Below are 18,878 nucleotides of genomic sequence, written 5' to 3'. Positions count from 1 at the left end.
GCCGTGAGCATGGTGGTGGTTGAGTTCTGGAGGTTTTCTGCTACTGGGGTTGGGTTCCTTAGGGTGGGGAGGGATCTCACTCTCCCTCCTCCAGGGCGCCCCCAATGAAACAGCCTGAAACAGGGTCCAGCGGCATGATTATGGCAAGTGTCATGTTATGCTACCTTCCGGAAGAGAAGGACATGCAACTCTAGTTAATTCACTTTTTAATGTGAAGTATACTGGGGATCTGAGGGACAGCAGGAGGGTCCTTTCTTTGCACATGAACCACTGACCAGGACTCAGTTCATAGCATCCCAGTATCCCATCTGATACTCTGAGCCCTACAAAGAGGGATAAGCCCTGAGCACCACTGGTTATAGCCCTCCCCGCCCAAAGTATAAAACTCTGTAGCTCTGTCGTCCCGTTGTTCATCTATTTGCTCGAGCAGGCACCAGTAACATCTCCATTGTGAGACTTGGTACCGTTTCGGCATATTGAATACACCACGGGTAGCTTGCCAGACTCTGCCGTGCAGGTGGCATACTCTCGGTAGCTTGCTCTCTGAGACGGACAGAGGAATCGAACCCAGGTCAGTCATGTGCAAGGCAAACGCCCTACCCGCTGTGCTATCGTTCTAGTCCAAAAGTGAAAGTATGTAAAGAAAATGAGTAGACCCTGGTGTTGTGTCTTTTGCCTGACCTGCTTTCAGGTTTCTATCTCCCACACAGGCAGGTCACAGCGTGGGGACTCCCCAACTTCAGCTCCCCTAATTAAACATGGCTTGTTACAAGGAGAAGCCTTCGGGGCACCACCCAGCTCTTTCTTCAATCCCTGTCCCACCAGGCTGCATAGCTATCTGCCTCTAGACACTTCTGACTTCATCAGGAACCTCCCCAGGCCTGCCTTGCGTCATTGCTTCTGGCTTCAGAATTCCTGCAAGCCCTTTCTTCACCCCACCCAGGACTCACCAGTGGAAGATTAACAGGGATTAATGACTCGGTAGATATTTAATAGGAACACAGGAGACAGGTTTAAAGAAACTGATTAGTATTATTATGCAAAATAAAACTCTATGAATACTGGAGCATTAATTCTTAAAAATTGAAAATACTTTGAAGAATAATATATTATCTGATGATAGACGAAAGATAATAATATATCATCTTTCTGCACACTAAAGATACTAGTGTGCAGAAGAATTAGATATGAATAAAGGTCCCTTTCTTCTTCCCAATTTCTTTACACTCTATATATGTTTTGTTCATTTATCGAACCCAGGTTTAAATAATTTAGAATGCGGATTTTATCTATGCAGTGTCAGGTTATTTTTATATTTGGATTTTCTTAAGCATTTTAACTACATTGCATTTTATTTAATTATGCTTTCTTGTCAGGATTAACTTCTGCTCCTTAAAATTTTCTTCAACGCTTGGCCCAGAGTTCCACCACAAGCCACTGCTCTACTCAAGAAGTCTGTTGGCCCTGGGTACTAGCATCGGGACCAGATGGGAGTGTAGCCTCATGGTAGGGGACGTGGCCTCCTCAAAAGTGAGCATGGACTTCTGTGTGGCCGCAGTTATATTTTCCATTCCCAGCACTCTTGACTCATATCCCAACCTGTAGGATTACATAGCTTCAGGTAGTTTAGGTTTATTGGGTTACTCTCGTCACAGTGCTCCCATTCCTCTGTGTTTATTTGTAGCTTCTTAGTGTTCTGTTGACTTGTAAATAATGCTTTTCTCTTCTCCTTTAATCCTTTGCATATCTTATTCAGAGCAAGTCCTTTTTGTATGGACAAAGAAAGACATTTTTTAATATGCCTTTGCAATTGGGATTTAATTGGCCTTGAATATTATTAATTCCCGGGCATCTGCTTTCTTGACTGTAGCCTTGGTTGCCCTCAGTTCCTAGCCCTTTAAAAGGCAGGGTCCCAACGGGGCATGAGATGGACCCAGGGCAAGCGGTAAGTTATGTGCTACCCTGGCATCGAGATGGGCCTGGCCAAAGTGCCTCAATCTTAACTATAAGTTAAGAGTCTGATCATGGACAAGTGCTGTCATGATCTTAAAGTAATGACGAGACTAGGACCCTGCTAGGGATAGGAAAGACTAATCTGGCCCGGGCACTGTAGTCTGAGATTGAGATGACCCCAGGAGAGCAATTCTAAAAGTTTAATGCATCTCTTGCTATGCCCATACAAAACGATTAATATTATGAATACTCATGTTTGTTGGACAAGAAGAGGAGAAACACAACCATGGGATTTCATCATTGATGGGTCCTGCTGAAAGAGTATCTGTCCTAGAGAATAGGTGTTCTGCTATTGTTTTTGAACCTTTTGTGCCTAGCATTTTATTTTCATAAACAACACCTGTTTCTTGTTAATTGCACCATGATTCGAAAACAACTCCTAATAAGGAAACAGGATGTACTGTCACGCCCACAAGGTGTAACTAGCCTATCAGCTGTAGACACTTGGGCATAAACAAGCATCGAGAGGGATAAAAAGGGGAATTTGACCCGGGTTCAAATTCCAGCATCCCATATGGTCCCCTGAGCACCGCCAGGAGCAATTCCTGAGTGCAGAGCAAGGAGTAACCCCTGTGCATCGCCAGGTGTGACCCAAAAAGAAAAAAAAAAGTTAAAGGATGGAAAACAAGCCTGCAAGCAAAAAACTCCCTCAAAAAACACCATCCCTGAGGTGGCCATACAAGTATATGAAAGCATAGATTTCAGGCAGAAAAAGATTAAAAGGGACAGTGAAAGGCATTTTCTATTAATCAAGGAATATGTACAACAGGAAGAAATCACATTCTTAAATGAATACACATCTAATGATGGACCAGCTAAATACTTAAAACAACTGCTAACAGATTTTAAGGAGGACAATTCTAGCAATACAATAGTAGCCAGAGACTTCAACACCACCTTCTCACCTCTGGATAAATCAAAAGAACAAAACTCAGGAAGAAAGCATTGGCTCTGAAGGAATAAATAGAAGAGAGAGGGCTAACAGACCTATACAGGGCTTTAGACCTCAAAAAGAAAGAATAAACATTCTTTTCCAGTGCACATGGAACATTTTCTAAAATAGACCATGTGCTGGGTCACAAAACATACCTCAACACAATCAGGAAGATAGAAATTGTATCAATTATCTTTTCAGACAATGATGCGCTGAAGGTAGAAGCTAATCACAAACAGATGTGGAGAACCAAATCTAATACCTGGAAATTAAACAACTCAATATTGAACAATGAGTGGATCAGGAAGAAAGTCAAGGAAGAAATCAAAAGATACCTGGAAACAAATGAGAATGAAGACATGAGCTACCAAAACCTATGGGACACAGCTAAAGCTGTGTAAGAAGAAAATTTATAGCATTGCAAACATTCCTCAGGAAGGAAGAAAGAGACTACATAGATAACTTGACTTCACAGCTCAAGATCTTAGAAAAAGACCAACAAAATGAACCTAAACCCAGCTGAAGGAAAGAAATAATAAAACTTAGAGCAAAAATTAATGACATGAAACCCAAAAAACAATCCAAAAAGTCAATGAAACCAAGAGATGGTTCTTTGAGAAAATAAACAAGATTGTAAACAATTAGCAACACTCACAAAGAAACAGAGAGAGACAACCCTAATAAACCAAATCAGAAATGAAAAAGGGGATATCACAACAGAAAACAATGAAATTCAAAAGATCATCAGAGATTACTTTGAGAGTCTGTATGCCACGAAACGAGAGCACCTAGAAGAAATAGATAAATTCCTGGATTTCTATAATCTCCCAAGACTGAACCAAAAAGACTTGTAATACCTGAATAGACCCATTAATATCAAGGAAATTCAAACTCTAATCAAATGTCATCCCCAAAAACAAAAGCCCAGGCCTAGATGGATTCGCTAGTGAATTATTCCAAACATTTACAGAAGACCTCTTGCTAGTTCTCCTCAAGCTTTTCGAGGAAACTGAAGAAACAGGAATTCTCCCAAACAGTTTCTCTGAGGCACATCTCTCCATAATACCAAAAAGCAAACAAAGATACCACTAACAAGGAAAACTATAGGTCAATATCCCTGATGAACACGGATGTGAAGATCTTCAACAAAATATTAGCAAATAGAATTCAACAACTCATCAAAAATATCATACACCACAACCATGTGGGATTCATCCCAGGGATACAAGGATGGTGTAACATTTGGAAATCAATCAATATAATTTATCATATCAACAAAAGTAAAGATAAAAACCATACAATCATATCAATAGATACAGAGAAAGCATTTGCCAAGATCCAACACCAGTTCATGATGAAAACTCTCACCAAAATGGATTTAGAAGGATCTTTCCTCAATATAGTCAAAATCATCTACCACAAACCTATGGCAAGCATTATTCTCAAAGGGGAAAAACTACAGGCCTTTTCCCTAGGATCAGGCATAAGATTAGGATGCCCATTCTCACTAGTTCTGTTCAATATAGTACTAGAAGTACTTGTATTAGCAGTTAGGTAAGAAAAAAGAAAACATTAAGTGCATCCAGATAGGAAAGGAAGAAATCAAGTTCTCATATATCATAATATGATATGATATCTAGAGAAATCCTAAAGCTTCTACCAAGAAAGTCCTAGAAACAATAGATGTACAGTAAAGTCGCAGGCTATAAAATGAATACCCAAAAATACATGGCCTTCCTATACACAAATAATGAGACAGAGGAAAGTGACATGAAAAAAGCAGTCTCATACACAATCGTGCCCCAGAAAATCATGTACCTTGGTATCAGCCTAACTAAGGAGGTAAAGGACCTCTATGAAGAAATCTACAAAATGCTACCCCACGAAATAAAAGAGGACACGAAGAAATGGAAACATATCCCCTGCTCATGGATAGGAAGAATTAACATTGCCAAAACGGCAATACTCCCCAAAGCACTATACAGGTTCATTGCGATCCCTATAAAGATATCCATGAAATTCTTCAAAGAAATAGATCAAGCACTGCTGAAATAAACCACCACGAAGAGCTAAATCAATTCTTGGGTAAAAGATGATGGGAGGCATCACCCTCCCCAACCTCAAACTCTACTACAACACATTAATAATTAAAACAGCGTGGTACTAGAATAAAGGCAGAACCTCAGACCAATGGACTAGGGTGGAATATCCGTACACACAACCCCAAATGTATGAACATCTAATCTTTCATAAGGGAGCAAGAAATATGAAGTGGAGCAAGGAAAGCCACTTTAACAAATGGTGCTGGTATAACTGGACAACCACATGCAAAAAAATGGGCTTAGACATCGACCTAACACCATGCACAAAAGTCCGATCAAAATGGATTAAAGACCTCAACATCAGACCAGAACCCAGAAAGTGCATTGAAGACAAGGTTGGCAAAACCCTCCACAATATTGAGGCCAATGGTATCTTCAAAGATGACACGCCACTGCCAAACCAAGTGGAATCAGAGATAAACAAATAGGACTACATTAAACTAACAAGCTTCTTCACTGCAAAAGATACAGTGACTGAAATACAAAAACAGTCTACAGAATGGGAAAGAAGATTCGCCCAATATCATCTGATAAGGAGTTGATATCAAGGATATACAAGGCACTGGTTGGAATCTTCAAGAAGAAAACACCCAACCCCATTAAAAAATGGGGCCATTAAATGAACAGAAACTTTCTCAAGGAAGAAATATGAATGGCCAAGAGGCACATGAAAAAATCACTAATCATCAGAGAGATGCAGATCAAAAGAACTATGAGATACCACCTCACGCCATAGAGACTGGCACACATCCAAAATAACAAAAGCAACCGCTGTTGGCATAGATGTGGAGAGAAAGGAATCCTCCTACACTGCTGGTGGGAATGCCGACTGGTTCAGCCCTTTTGGAAAACAGTATGGATGCTTCTCAAAAATTAAAAATTGATCTCCCATTTGACCCAGCAATACCACTCCTGGAAATATATCCCAGAGAGGCAAAAAAGTATAGATAAAATGACATCTGCACTCGTATGCTCATTGAAGCACTGTTTACAATAGCCAGAATCTGGAAAAAAACCCGAGTGTCCAAGAATAGATGACTGGTTAAAGAAACTTTGGCACATCTACACAATGCAATACTATGCAGCTGTTAGAAAAGATGAAGCCATGACCTTTTCATATGAGTGGATCAACATGGAAAGTATCATGCTAAGTGAAATGACTCAGAAAGAGAGAGACAGACATAGAAAGATTGCACTCATCTGTGGAATATAAAGTAATGGAATGGAAGACTAGCACCCAAAAATAGTAGAGATAAGTACTAGTAGGTTTGCTCTGTAGCTTGGAAGCTGGCCTCACATGCTGGAGGAAAATGCAGCTCTTATAGAGAAGGAGACACCAGATTAACTGTGGTTGGAGGACCCGCTTGAGACGGGAGATGCGGGATGGAACTAGACTATAAATCAAACATGATGGCCACTCAATACCTCTATTGCAAACCACAACACCCAAAAGCAGAGAGAGACCAAAGGGAATGCCCTGCCACAGAGGTGGGGTGGGGAGGGGCTGCGTTGGGGGTGGGGTGGGAGGAATACTGGGTACATTGGGGATGGAGAATGGACACTGGTGGAGGGATGGGTACTTGAGCATTGTATGACTGAAACAGGAGCATGAAAGTTTGTAAGTCTGTAACTGTACCTCACAGTGATTCACAAATAGTAATAAAATTCACAAATAGTAATAAAAAATTTCTTCAATGCTTGTTACATTGGTATTATGTTTATGCAATATATTAACTACTGTATGAAGCAGAGGTTAAAACTTTGATTTTAGGGTCACTACCCAGAATGAAAATACTGAAATGTTTTATTGTGTAATGTATTTAATTTTAAGTTTCATTGTTTAAATGCTTTTTTAAGTTACAAATTACAATGCTCTTTTTTGTTGATATGACAAGGATAGTATGATAAATAATGAAAAAAACTTTATATAACCAAGCTAGAACTCATGTATATTCTTTACTCTCTGCCTATGAGATAAAGTCTGAGCTTTAGAAAAATTATACTTAGGTACTAGAACAAATTTCTAATTGTTTATTTTTTCAAATTTCTAATTGTTTATTTTTTCAAATTTCTGATTGTTTATTTTTTCAAATTTATTCTTAATACCCAAATAATTTCTAATTTTTTATTTTATGAAATAGAATGAGTTGGGCCCGCAACCTCTTCCTCTAAGGTTCTGGCTTCCATTTTCATACAATACAGATATTTATAATCCAGTTGATAATTCCTCCATATCGAGAAAATTCTTCGGATACTTCACCCCCATCATTTTATGTCCTGGTATTACATGACTTATGCCAGTGTTTGTTGTGCCCTTTATCATAGCAATTAAAGTCTCTTGAGAATTTTTCACCACTGTTTCAAATATAAACTTATTACTTCTTCAGGGTACCATATAACACATTTGCAGTCATTATATTAACCTACTTTGGGAATGCAAGGCATACTACTAGGAGTTAAGTTATATTTGATGCATGAATGTATTACAGAAATCAGCTTAGTTTTCTATTTTTGTATGGAGAAATTGTACACATAGACAAGTGAGATATTTTAAACTGCTACTATAAAGAGAATCGTTTTAAAGCAAGATTGCAACTTAAAATAAAGGAAAATAAAACATTAATCAAAATTTAACATAGCTATCAATGACAATGTATTTTCATATTCCATGTTTATAAAAGCAAGTTAATATTTTTAAAAGGTTTCATATTTAACTAGTAAATAAAGGATGATCAGAAAAGTAAGGGGAGTAGTCCAAGAAATGAAATTAGTCAACAGTTCTAATTACTCACAGACAGCATATTCTAAAAACAGTTCTTACATTTTTTCAAAGAAAACAAAGTATGTTTTACCTTTGCTCTTGTTTGCTGCTTGTCCCTTATTCACCTGCTTTACAAAGCAGAGGTTGAGTAGCAAAGATGCCTAGTTTCAGAGAAACCTGTCATTACAGGAGTGACTCAGGCCACTAAGTTAAATCAAAGGCTTGCACTAACCCTCTTTATAACCGAAATCACACTCTCTTAAAAGCACTTTTATATAAGTGACCATTGTTGTCTCAAAATAGCTATTTTAAATTCACAGACTTATAAATAAGAAAAGAAAGCATTGGTTGAGATTTCAGTTAAATAATAAAAAGGTAGAGAAAAGTTGCCTTAAAGTTTTTTCTATCAAAGTGGAAACAATGTCAAGTGCTTTTGTAAACTTCTGGATGTTTTGCTTTATTTTGAGGTCACACCTGGAACTGCTCAAGGTTTACACCTGGCTCTGTGCTAAGGATCGCTCCTGCAATGGAAAACAAATTACCAAATGCTTTCTTTTCAGCAGATCGACTTTAGGGGCGAGAAACTCCAAATCAGTAATAGTGAATTTTCTTGTCTAAATATTGAATGTAATCAAAGTAAAGTGAAAGTAAACTGAAATTTACCACTTACATATGTGGGGTGGGGGGCTGGGGAGGTGGGGGGAAGGAGGGAGGTATACTGTGATTCTTGGTGGTGGAATATGTGCACTGGTGAAGGGATGGGTGTTTGAGCATTGTATAACTGAGACTTAAACCTGAAAGCTTTGTAACTTTCCACATGGTGAATCAATAAAAGAATTAAAAAAAAAAAAGATCACTCCTGGTAGAACTGGGAGGTGCCAGGGACAGACTGGGTTTGGCCACATGGAAGGCAGGTGCTTTAATCCCTATATGATCTCTCTGGCCCTTATTGTATATTTTTTTTGTCTTTTTGAGTCACACCTGGCAATGCTCAGGGATTACTCCTAGCTCTTGCACTCAGGAATTACTCCTGGCAGTGCTTGAGGGACCATACTGGATGCCGGGGATCAAACCCAGGTCGGCCACGTGCAAGGGAAATGCCTTACCCACTGTACCATCGCACTGGTCCCAATATAGTATTATTGTTTAAAAAGTAGGTTTCCTTGTGTTACAGTTGATGATAAATTTGGTGGAGCCTTAAGTATAATCTCAAATAAATACAGCATTTGTTAATAACAACGAATGGTTCAGGATGTTTAACTGAATTAATGTATTTCCTGAATCATCTTTAGTGGATTTTCTTGGGAAAATGCCACCTGAAAATAAGGACATGACATAGAAAATGAAAATAAATGACATTCAGTGAGAAATTTATGGTAAGACTAGTGTTGGTGGATTGTAAAGGTATAGAAAAATATTATATTGTTTATGTTTCGGAGAATAGGAGTTAGACGTTAGTGGAAACAGTAGGGAAATATCTCTAAAAATTTAAACCAGAACCACTGATATTACATTCTTAGCTATCTATCCAAAGAACACACAGAAACAAAGACACACACAGAAACACACACACACACACACACACACACACCTGAAATGAATTATGCCACTTCTAGTGATTTTCTGGTGGAGCAGGTGTGTGTGTGTGTGTGTATGTGTCTGTGTGTGTGTGTGTGTGTTGGGGAGATGGCATGGAGGGAAAGGATGGAGATTTTAACCAGGAGACTACAATGCAGAATTTTGAGTAGTGTTCGAGGTGCATGCTGGGAAAGTGCTTTACCTCCTGTTCTATATCTAGAGCTCAGAAATAACAAATATTGAAGCGTTACTTGTTCATTTAAATTCAAGGGCAAGCGCCCTGTGAAATCCCTTTGGATGTAAACGTCAACAAAACAGAAGTGAAAACAGAATCCTGCGCTTGTTTCTACCTCAGGAGTCATACTTACCCAGATCAAGTAACTCTCTGGAAAACAATTTTGAAATAGTAACCTTACTCTTTCTTAGCTATATATTCAAAGTAATAGCAACCTTGCTACATTCTTAGCTATATACTCAAAGAACACACAGAAACCAAAATACACACAGAGAAACAGAAACAGTGGGTATTTAAAGAATCATCAGCAATGGAGGTACAAAGCACAGGCAGAGATGAAGGCCAGGGCAGATTATCTGACAAACTTCCCAGTCTTGATTCTCCACTTTCATAAAATCTGAGCTGAGTGTTGGGGAGATAATAACAGGAAGTCTTATCCTGTCTTGCATGCTGCTAACTATGGTTAGATCATGGTACCCCATGTGGTCCCCAAATCCTGCCCAGAGTAATCCCTGAGTGCAGAGCTAGGAGCAACAGCTGAGCACAGCCTGGTGTGGCCCCAAAACCACAACCTAAAGGAAACCTGAGCAGGATTCAGGAACCTAAGCTGGAGAGTGTCAGGCCTGCTTTGAAGCAGGCTCACATATGGGGTCCCAGGCAGCCAGACACCCACCCTCGTTGCTTGCTCCATGAGAATACAGAGATCGGCCCCCTTCTCAGCACTGCAAGTGAGTACTGACATTCAGCCAGAGTCCGAGAAGAGAGTACCTCTGTGTCCAAAAAAGTTCTCTCTAAATAGGTCTTCAAGTCCTAGGGCAAATTGACGCCTAGGTAGTGAATTAGGGAGGCATTTTTGCAAATTTTTAAATGATATATATATACCCTGATCTCCACTGGTTGTTTCTAGCATCTGATTTTCTAAGGTTGAGCAATTTATATAGACAGATTTAAAAGTAGCATTTCTAGACAGCCACCTCATATACTGGATCCACCTCAATCATCTTGCTGTATATATTCACTGTCATTGTCATCCCATTGCTCATCGACTTATTTGAGCGGGCAGCAGTAACATCTCTCATTGTGAGACTTATTTGTTACTATTTTTGGCATATCCAGTACACCACGGGTAGCCTGTCAGGCTCTGCCATGCGGGCTCAATACTCTTGGTAGCTTGCCAGGCTCTCTGAGAGGGACAGAGGAATCAAACACGTGTAGGCCGATGAAAGCCGATCGCCCTACTGCTGTGCTATCACTCAAGCCCACTGTTTATATTTACGAGTGTAATTAATTGACACAGGAACATTATTATATCTAGGACAGTAACAATTAAACAAAAAACCAAAAAATCCCCAAAACAGTAGGATCAACAATTGAAGAATGCTCTGTGAAAAAATGAGACTAATGTAGTCCTTTAATCTTCCTTAAATCCAAGAAGTACCTGAGAGTTTTATTACAATCTGGAATCTGAGAGAAGCTTCCTACAGTAAAAATGTGTTGAACTGAAACTCTCCATTTATAGCCACATGACTAGTTCTCTGGGCAACACTGAGTGTGATCCAACAATCAGCTTAAAAGAATAAAGCACCTTCATTGCTTTCTCAGAGTAGATGATATAATATTAAGTAACTACCTGAAAGGGGATGAAGACCTAACAAATATTTCATATTTTACATCACTATAATATCACTGTCACTGTCATCCTGTTGCTCATTGATTTGCTCGAGCGGGCACCAGTAACGTCTCCTTTGTGAGACTTGTTACTGTTTTTGGCATATCAAATACGCCATGGGTAGCTTGCCAGGATCTCCTGTGCAGGAGACATTCTCTCGGTAGCCTGCTGGGCTCTCCAAGAGGGGTGGAGGAATCTATTCGGGTCACCAGCGTGCAAGGCAATTGCCCTATCCGCTGTGCTATCGCTCCAGTTCATTATAATATCAGTGCATATATTTGTTTTGATTTATTGTCTTTTGGTTCACTAGTACTTTTATTTTATAGCTTACCATGATATTTTTAGAAAGACATCAGATTGTTTTTGTGCCATGAACATAGGAAATATTTTGTACCATGAACATAGAAAACAATTATACTGACTGAAGGAGTACTTAATGCACACATGAGTCACTTTGAGGAATATTTTGCTGAAGATCACTCAAGTTATAATATGAAACAAATTCTCTTTATAAGTCTGATACCAATTTCCTGTTACAGAGTATTCCAGAACCTCAGTGAATAGCAGACAATGCTATACCAACACAAAGCAGATGTTCAGATATATATCTTATGTTGTGACTAAAGTATCTCAAGTGAATATACATTTTGTGTTCAGACATTCTGATGTTAGTCAAAGGAATGAAAAATCCCCTGAGGTGGGAACAGGGACAACATACAGTGGGTGGGCTCTGGCCTTGCACATGGCTGAAACATGTTGGATTCTAAGCACCTCTGATAGTCTTCCCAAGCCGACCAGCCGGAAGTGATCCCTGAACAGAGAAGCATGAGGAAGGGCTGAGTACCACTGTGTGTAAGCAAAAATTGAAGAAAAAATATTCTCTAAAGTATCTGAGGAATCTCAGACTAAAATGAAAGGAATTCCCAAGCATATGTTTGTTTGTAGGACAGGGGGAGCTAGAGATGTGGCAACAGTAAATGTCACTGAACCTTCTCTGGCTGGCACACTTCGGAGAAAGCAAGAGAGCATTATGGCAGAGAAATCTGAGTCTAGGTGTCTAGCTAATTCTATCTAGGGACATAACCGTTCACATATTTAAACTTAAAGGTCAGAAGGAGATCTCTTATTTATCCACCAGGAAAGAAGGAAAAGGTCAGATGCCTCGGATCAGAAGAGAGGATATAAGAACAAAGAAATGGAACAAACTTCAGAGACAGTCTTTCGGACTGAATTTCCTATTAACCCCGTATATGTGGACTCAAAACACAGGTATATGCCTTGATGAATGGGCGTCACTCTGCATTTAAGCTTCACAATGTATCATACTGAAGAAAGCTTGAGTCTGTGTAGCCATTTGCTTAAGTGTTATCAGATGGTAAAGGGGAGAGCCAAAAGTAAAAATCAGAATATTTGATTCACAAGGCTTCTTCCCCATACCCTAAAGCCTCAAGATTATATAGAAATTAATAAAGAACTAATTATACAGTTTTAAGTACTAATTATAAGAAGCAACAAATATGAACAGAGATGTTCAATGGTTAATTCAACAATGTGATTTACTGGAAAAGGACCCCTTCTCCAACACTCAAGGACCAACAGACAGAGAGGAGACTTCTCTCCCAGCCCTGCTTAAACAAAGTTTTCTCTAAAAGGGTCTTTCAACTCCTATGGTTAATTAACATGCCTGTGTACTGAGTCTAGGGGTCATGGCTGTAAATGGTATAGTTTCTCCTTTGATTTCTTTCTCATATTCATTGGTTTTCCTTTTTTTTTTGTGAAGGATTCACTCTACCTTTGAGCTTTACTTTTATTATTCAAACGTAGAGTCTGTGTGGCTGTTTACCTAATTGCAAAAAGTGGGTCAGAGTCAGATCCAAAAGTATATATGTTAGATATTTTATATGCTATATATTTTAACACATAAAATAACAATTGCTATTATTACAGTGAATTATACCATTTTTTAAAATCTCTACCTGAGAGGAGATGAAGACCTAAATTATATATCATATTTTAACTCTAAAAATACTAGTGGAGATGATTTGAAATATTATGTTTTTTGGTTCACTCATACTTTTATTTGATCACTTATCATCAGTTGTTAAAAAAGACATCAAAATTCTTTTGTTATATTTTATGTCATGAACATGAAAATAATTATAATGATTAAAGGCTTACAGATTGCACTTAAGAGTGACTTTGAAGAATATCTTGTTCCAGATTGCTCAAGACTGTAATGTAAGGCAAGTTCATCTTCATCCTGATATCATCTTCCTGTTACCTAGCGTTCCAGAAGCTCCGTAGCCATCACAAAATGTTTCACCAACACAGAGATGTCAAGATACATATCTTACTTTCTGGAAAAATAATCTCCATTAGATGTATATTTTGTGCTAAGTCACTGGCAAATTAGTCAAGGGAATGAATGTTCCCTGATGTAGAACTACAGAGACAAATTGTAGATCGGACACTTGCCTTGCTTGTGGCTGTTCTAGGATTAATCGTTTGTACCCAATATGGTCCCCTGTCCCACCAGCAGTGATCTCTGACCACAGAGCTAGAAGGAAGAACTGCCTGAGAACTGCCATGTGTGGCCCAACAACAAACAAAAGGATAATCACCTAAAGTATCTGAGAGACCTCAGAACTATGATGAAATAAAAGGACTTTATCTTTTTTGTAGTTTGCTTATCGAAAAAAGGGGAATATAGATGTTGCAGCAGGGAATTCACTTACTCTCTGTCTGGCCTACTTTCCCCAAAGCACGAATGTGCTATGGCAAGAAAATCTGAGGCTGGGGGGCGGAGTTATAGCACAGCGTGTAGGGTGTTTGCCTTGCATGCGGCCGACTCGGGTTCGATCCCCAGCATCCCATATGTTCCCCAAGCACTTCCAGGAGTAATTCCTGAGTGCAAAGCCAGGAGTAACCCCTGAGCATCGCTGGGTGTGACCGAAAAAGCAAAAAAAAAAATCTGAGGCTAAGTGTGTATTTCATTCTAATTGGTGACAAAATTTAAAAGACAAATATTTTAAGACTGAGAAAACTGATTTGTCCTTTGGGGAGAGAAGGAAAACTTAGTAGTCTTTCAGGAAGAACAAATTAGGAAGCTTTGCCAGTTAAAGATACAATTTTCTATTCATCCAGTATATGTGGAATTAGAGCCCAGATATATATATATATATATATATATATACATACTTAAAAAATGTTGGAGTACTGCTATTTGTTCAGCCATTGATTAACCTGATTGAATTGGACATGAACTCGCATTACTTTTCTTTGTATTATTTTGTTGTATCATGTGATATAGAGTTTCAAAGTTTTCATGTTTGAGATTCAGCCATATAATGATGGAACACCCATTCCTCCACCAGTGCACATTTTCCACCACCAATGTCCCCAGTATCCCCACCCCCACTCCACATCCCAGTCCTCACCCTGCCTCTATGTAAGACAATTTCCCCAACACTCTCTAATTTGGGGCATTATGTTTTGCTCACTAATGTATTGCTGGCGTGGAACCTGGCATACGCATTAGTGCTGCATCCACCCACCAATGTCTCATAGTCCCCTAACCCCCTCCCCACACTTTATCCCCTTGGCTGGTCTACAGGCCAACTGTCAAGGTCTGTTGACATAGGTTATTAGTTCATTACTATGCTTCTTTATAGTTCACATATATCATTCTGCATTTGCCCCCCTCTTTCTGACTTCTTTTCTTAGCTTGATCTCTTCTAGCTCCATTAGTAGAGCAGTGAATTGCATAATCTCATCTTTTTTAATAGCTGGGTAGTATTCCACTGTGTCCATACATCCCAGGTCCTTATTGCACACATCTGTTCTAGACACTTGAGCTGTTCCTAGATTTGGGCTACCCTGAATAGTGCTGCAATGAACATAGATGTTCAAAAGGCTTTTCAAATTATTGTTTTTGTGCTCTTGGGGGGTTGGGTGGAGAAATTAGCTTCTTAATGAAACTCTAAAAGTGGCAGTCTGAGAAAAATCAAGTTCATTATTTCTAGGATATTTTACAGAGTACTTAGGGTTTTTAAAATGTCAAATGAAGAGCTACTAGTCAAAGGAATCATACCTAACTTTTCAGAGCTGAGGACTGAATACACTTGGGCTTAAGAAACTAAAAGTGTCCCAGCCATAATAAATCCAGGTTGCTCTATTTGTTAAAGTCACAAAGAATATTATAATCATCAGTTGAATAATATATATAATTCAACAAGCAAAGAACCTCATCCGAGGTTTAATCTTTCTAAAATTCCTTCTTTGTTGTGCTTTTATGCCACCTTCCCATTAAGTATTGAATTTGTCAAAAATATTGCTTTTTCATAACAATCCAATTCTTTTCTGAGGCTTCTAATCTGTATTACCTATCATTCTGTGCTCACAAACTGTTGTGTGATTTTTAACATTCAATGTCTGTTTTCAAATATGCAGCAAACTCACTACTCTCAGGAAGCATGCTAATTCTGCTTGAATGATTTACTGCATATAGCAAGGAAAAAAATAATTCCTTATAGATTATGTGAATGTTTACTGTGGTGAAAATTAGGTGCTTTGATACACAGGGTTGTCAAATTTGCAAATAAAGAATTGAAAGGATTAGAATACTATGTATATAACAGGGATAATACTCTACCATGTTTATAGTGCAATTACTTCTTTTTTATTTATTTTGTTTATTTATGATTTTTAATTGAATCACTGTAATACAGACCCTTACAAGGTTGTTCATGATTAGATTTAAGTTATATAATTTTCAAACACCCATCCCTCCACCAGTGTACATTTCCCAGTATCAGTGTTCTCAGTTTTCTTTCTATCATCCACCACCACCACCCCACCTGTCTTTATGGCAGGCACTTTCCTTCTGTGTGTTTGTGTGTGTGTGTTTGTTTCTCTGTTTTGCTTTCTCTCTTCTCTCTGCCTCTCTGTCTCTCTCTTTCTCTTTCTGTTACTATTTCTGTGTCTGTCTCTCTCCCTTTAGACATTGTGGTTTGTAATACAGAGAATACATTGTGTATGACTGGATTCTATGGGACATAAAAAGACCACATGGCCTCACACCAATGAGATTGTCAGACTTCTTTGTTAAAACCCTGAATGAACGATTTGAGGCTCTTCCTGTTCCTGGAGCGAGCAGATATCATTGGGCTACACTAGCATGCGACAGGGACAAATGGAGGCGTTATTGGTGCCCGCTCGAGCAAATCAAAGATCAACAGGAAGACAAGTGATACAAGTGATACATTGTGTATAGCTCTTTCCCTACTTTGAACACTTTGTTTTTGTCTAGCATGATCATTTCCAAAAATTACTGTCACAGTGGTCCCCCATCTAGCTTACCTACCCTTCACCCCACATACACTTATGGTAGATTCCTACCACTGACCAGTCCTGGCTGTTGTTTTTAAGATTAGTTGTGTGTTTTTGAGATTAGTTGTGGAGCTGAGCCTTTTCTATATCAGAAAGTGTCTGGTGAGCTGAAGTCACTGTGCTGTCAGACAAAGCCTCAGAGCTTCCGCTGGTAGACTGTGAAGAGTCAGGTACTCCCGGTTGTTAGTGAGATTTCTTATGGAGCTGAGGATTTCCTATGCCAGCTAGCAGAGTGCCTTTGGGCTTTTGAGCCATCAGGCAGAAAGAGGAATCAGCCTGTCCTCATTCTCAGAAGGCCCCAGAGATCTAGCCTGGACAAGTATAACTGTGAAGACTAGGCAGAATATTGTCCTTTGGAGACAAACTGTGGAGCTAGGCCTTTCTGTAGAAGCAAAATGACAGATATGAGTGGGGCTGCAGGATTTCTTGTTCTTGAAAAGATTAATTGTGGCACTGGGACATTTCCATGTAGGAAGGTGTGTCCATGTAGTGAGCTGTGGGTTGCACTGCCTTCAGATTCATCAAGGGGAATCTTCCACATCCATTCACTGAGTACCAGTTTTCAGCTTGTTGAGTGGTCCACTGGGGAACATTCACTACTAGACAGTCTTTGTGGAGTTACTTGTGGAGTTGGGCCGTTTCTATGTAGGAAGGTGTAGGTTGTGGTTGTCCATGCCTGTGATTTCAGGCAGAAAGGGGAATCTTTCTATCCCCATTCCAAGACAGCCCCCAAGTCCTCAGACCAGACAGTTCTACCTTGGAAAATTTGGAAGCATCATGTTCTTTTTGTGATTGGTTGTGCAGTTTGGCAATTTCTATGCCGGCAATATGGTTGGTTGGGTGGGACTGTTGGTTGTCCTGTGCCAGGAGTGGATGTGGGGAATCAGACTGCCCACAGTCAGAGGATGCCTTAGAGTTTTTAGCCCCTAGACTGGTCCAACAAGAACAATTCACCTATTTCTCATTCATTTTTTAGATTAGTACGAATGTTGGGCTGTTTATATGCTGGTGTGCTTGTTGGTGTGAGTGGATCTGCTGGGTATTCTGGTTTCTGGGAGAGGTGTCTGAGAGGACTTGGAATGCTCCCATTCTGAAACGCCTGAGTTTGGAGCCACTTGTTATTCCATTTGAGAACAGTTTTGAGAGAGATTTCTTTATTGGAGGGTATTGTGTGTCTTTGGGCTGGAGCGATAGCAGAGTGGTTGGGCATTCGCCTTTCATGAGGCTGACCTGAGTTCGATTCCTCCGCCCCTCTCAGAGAGCCCGGCAAGCTACTGAGTATGGAGCCTGCATGGCAGAGCCTGCCAAGTTACCTGTGCCTATTGGTTATGCCAAAAACAGTAACAATAAGTCTCTCAATGAGAGACGTTACTGGTGCCCACTCGAACAAATGGATGAGCGACAGGATGACAGTGAACAGTGACAGTGATTGTGTGTCTTCAGATGGACACGCCGTGATTCTCCCCCACTCCAGGAAGGCCCCAGAGTTGTCAGCCTGGACCAGTGTACAAGGGGAGATTTAGCAGTGTCATGTTCTCTGGATATTATTTGTGAGCTTGCAATATTTTTTTTTTTCAGGAAAATGATGGACGTTGGCAACATTGCTGTTTTTGTTTTTAAGTGGTCGGTGTGGGGAAAGGGTGTGGAAGGATTTGGCTCATCCTCATTCTAGAATATCTCAAAGTTTTCAGCTTGTAGACTGGCCCAACCGGGGAAGATTCAACTACTCAGTATTCTGTTTGAGATTAATTGAGTTGCTGACAGTTTCTATGTCAGAGAGGGTCTGCTGTGGCCCTTGGGTACTGTGCTTGCATCATTTCCTAGAAGGTCTCAGAGTTCTCATCCTGACTGGTCTACCTGGAATAACATGAAGTTTCATATTCTTTTGGAGATGAATCATGGAACTGGACCATTTTTCTGTCAGCAAGATGGTGGGTATTAGTGGTGATGCTTGGTTCTCAGGTTGCTATTCGGTTTATGAGACGGGATATGGCCTGTCATCATTCTCAGAAGACCCCAGAGTTTCCAGCACATTGTTCTACCTGTGAACATTCAGCTGTTAGTCTTTCTTTTAGAATTTTCGTAGCTCTGGGCTGTTACCACGTTGGCTAGTGTCTTGTATGGCTGTTTCTATGCTGGTGAGTGTCTGATGTGACTGTGCTTTGCTGCCTGCTCCCATCCTGAGAAGTCTTCGGAGT

This window comes from Sorex araneus, chromosome 1, assembly GCF_027595985.1.
Source record: "Sorex araneus isolate mSorAra2 chromosome 1, mSorAra2.pri, whole genome shotgun sequence".
NCBI lineage: Eukaryota > Metazoa > Chordata > Mammalia > Eulipotyphla > Soricidae > Sorex > Sorex araneus.
This window is presented reverse-complemented; position numbering follows the sequence as displayed.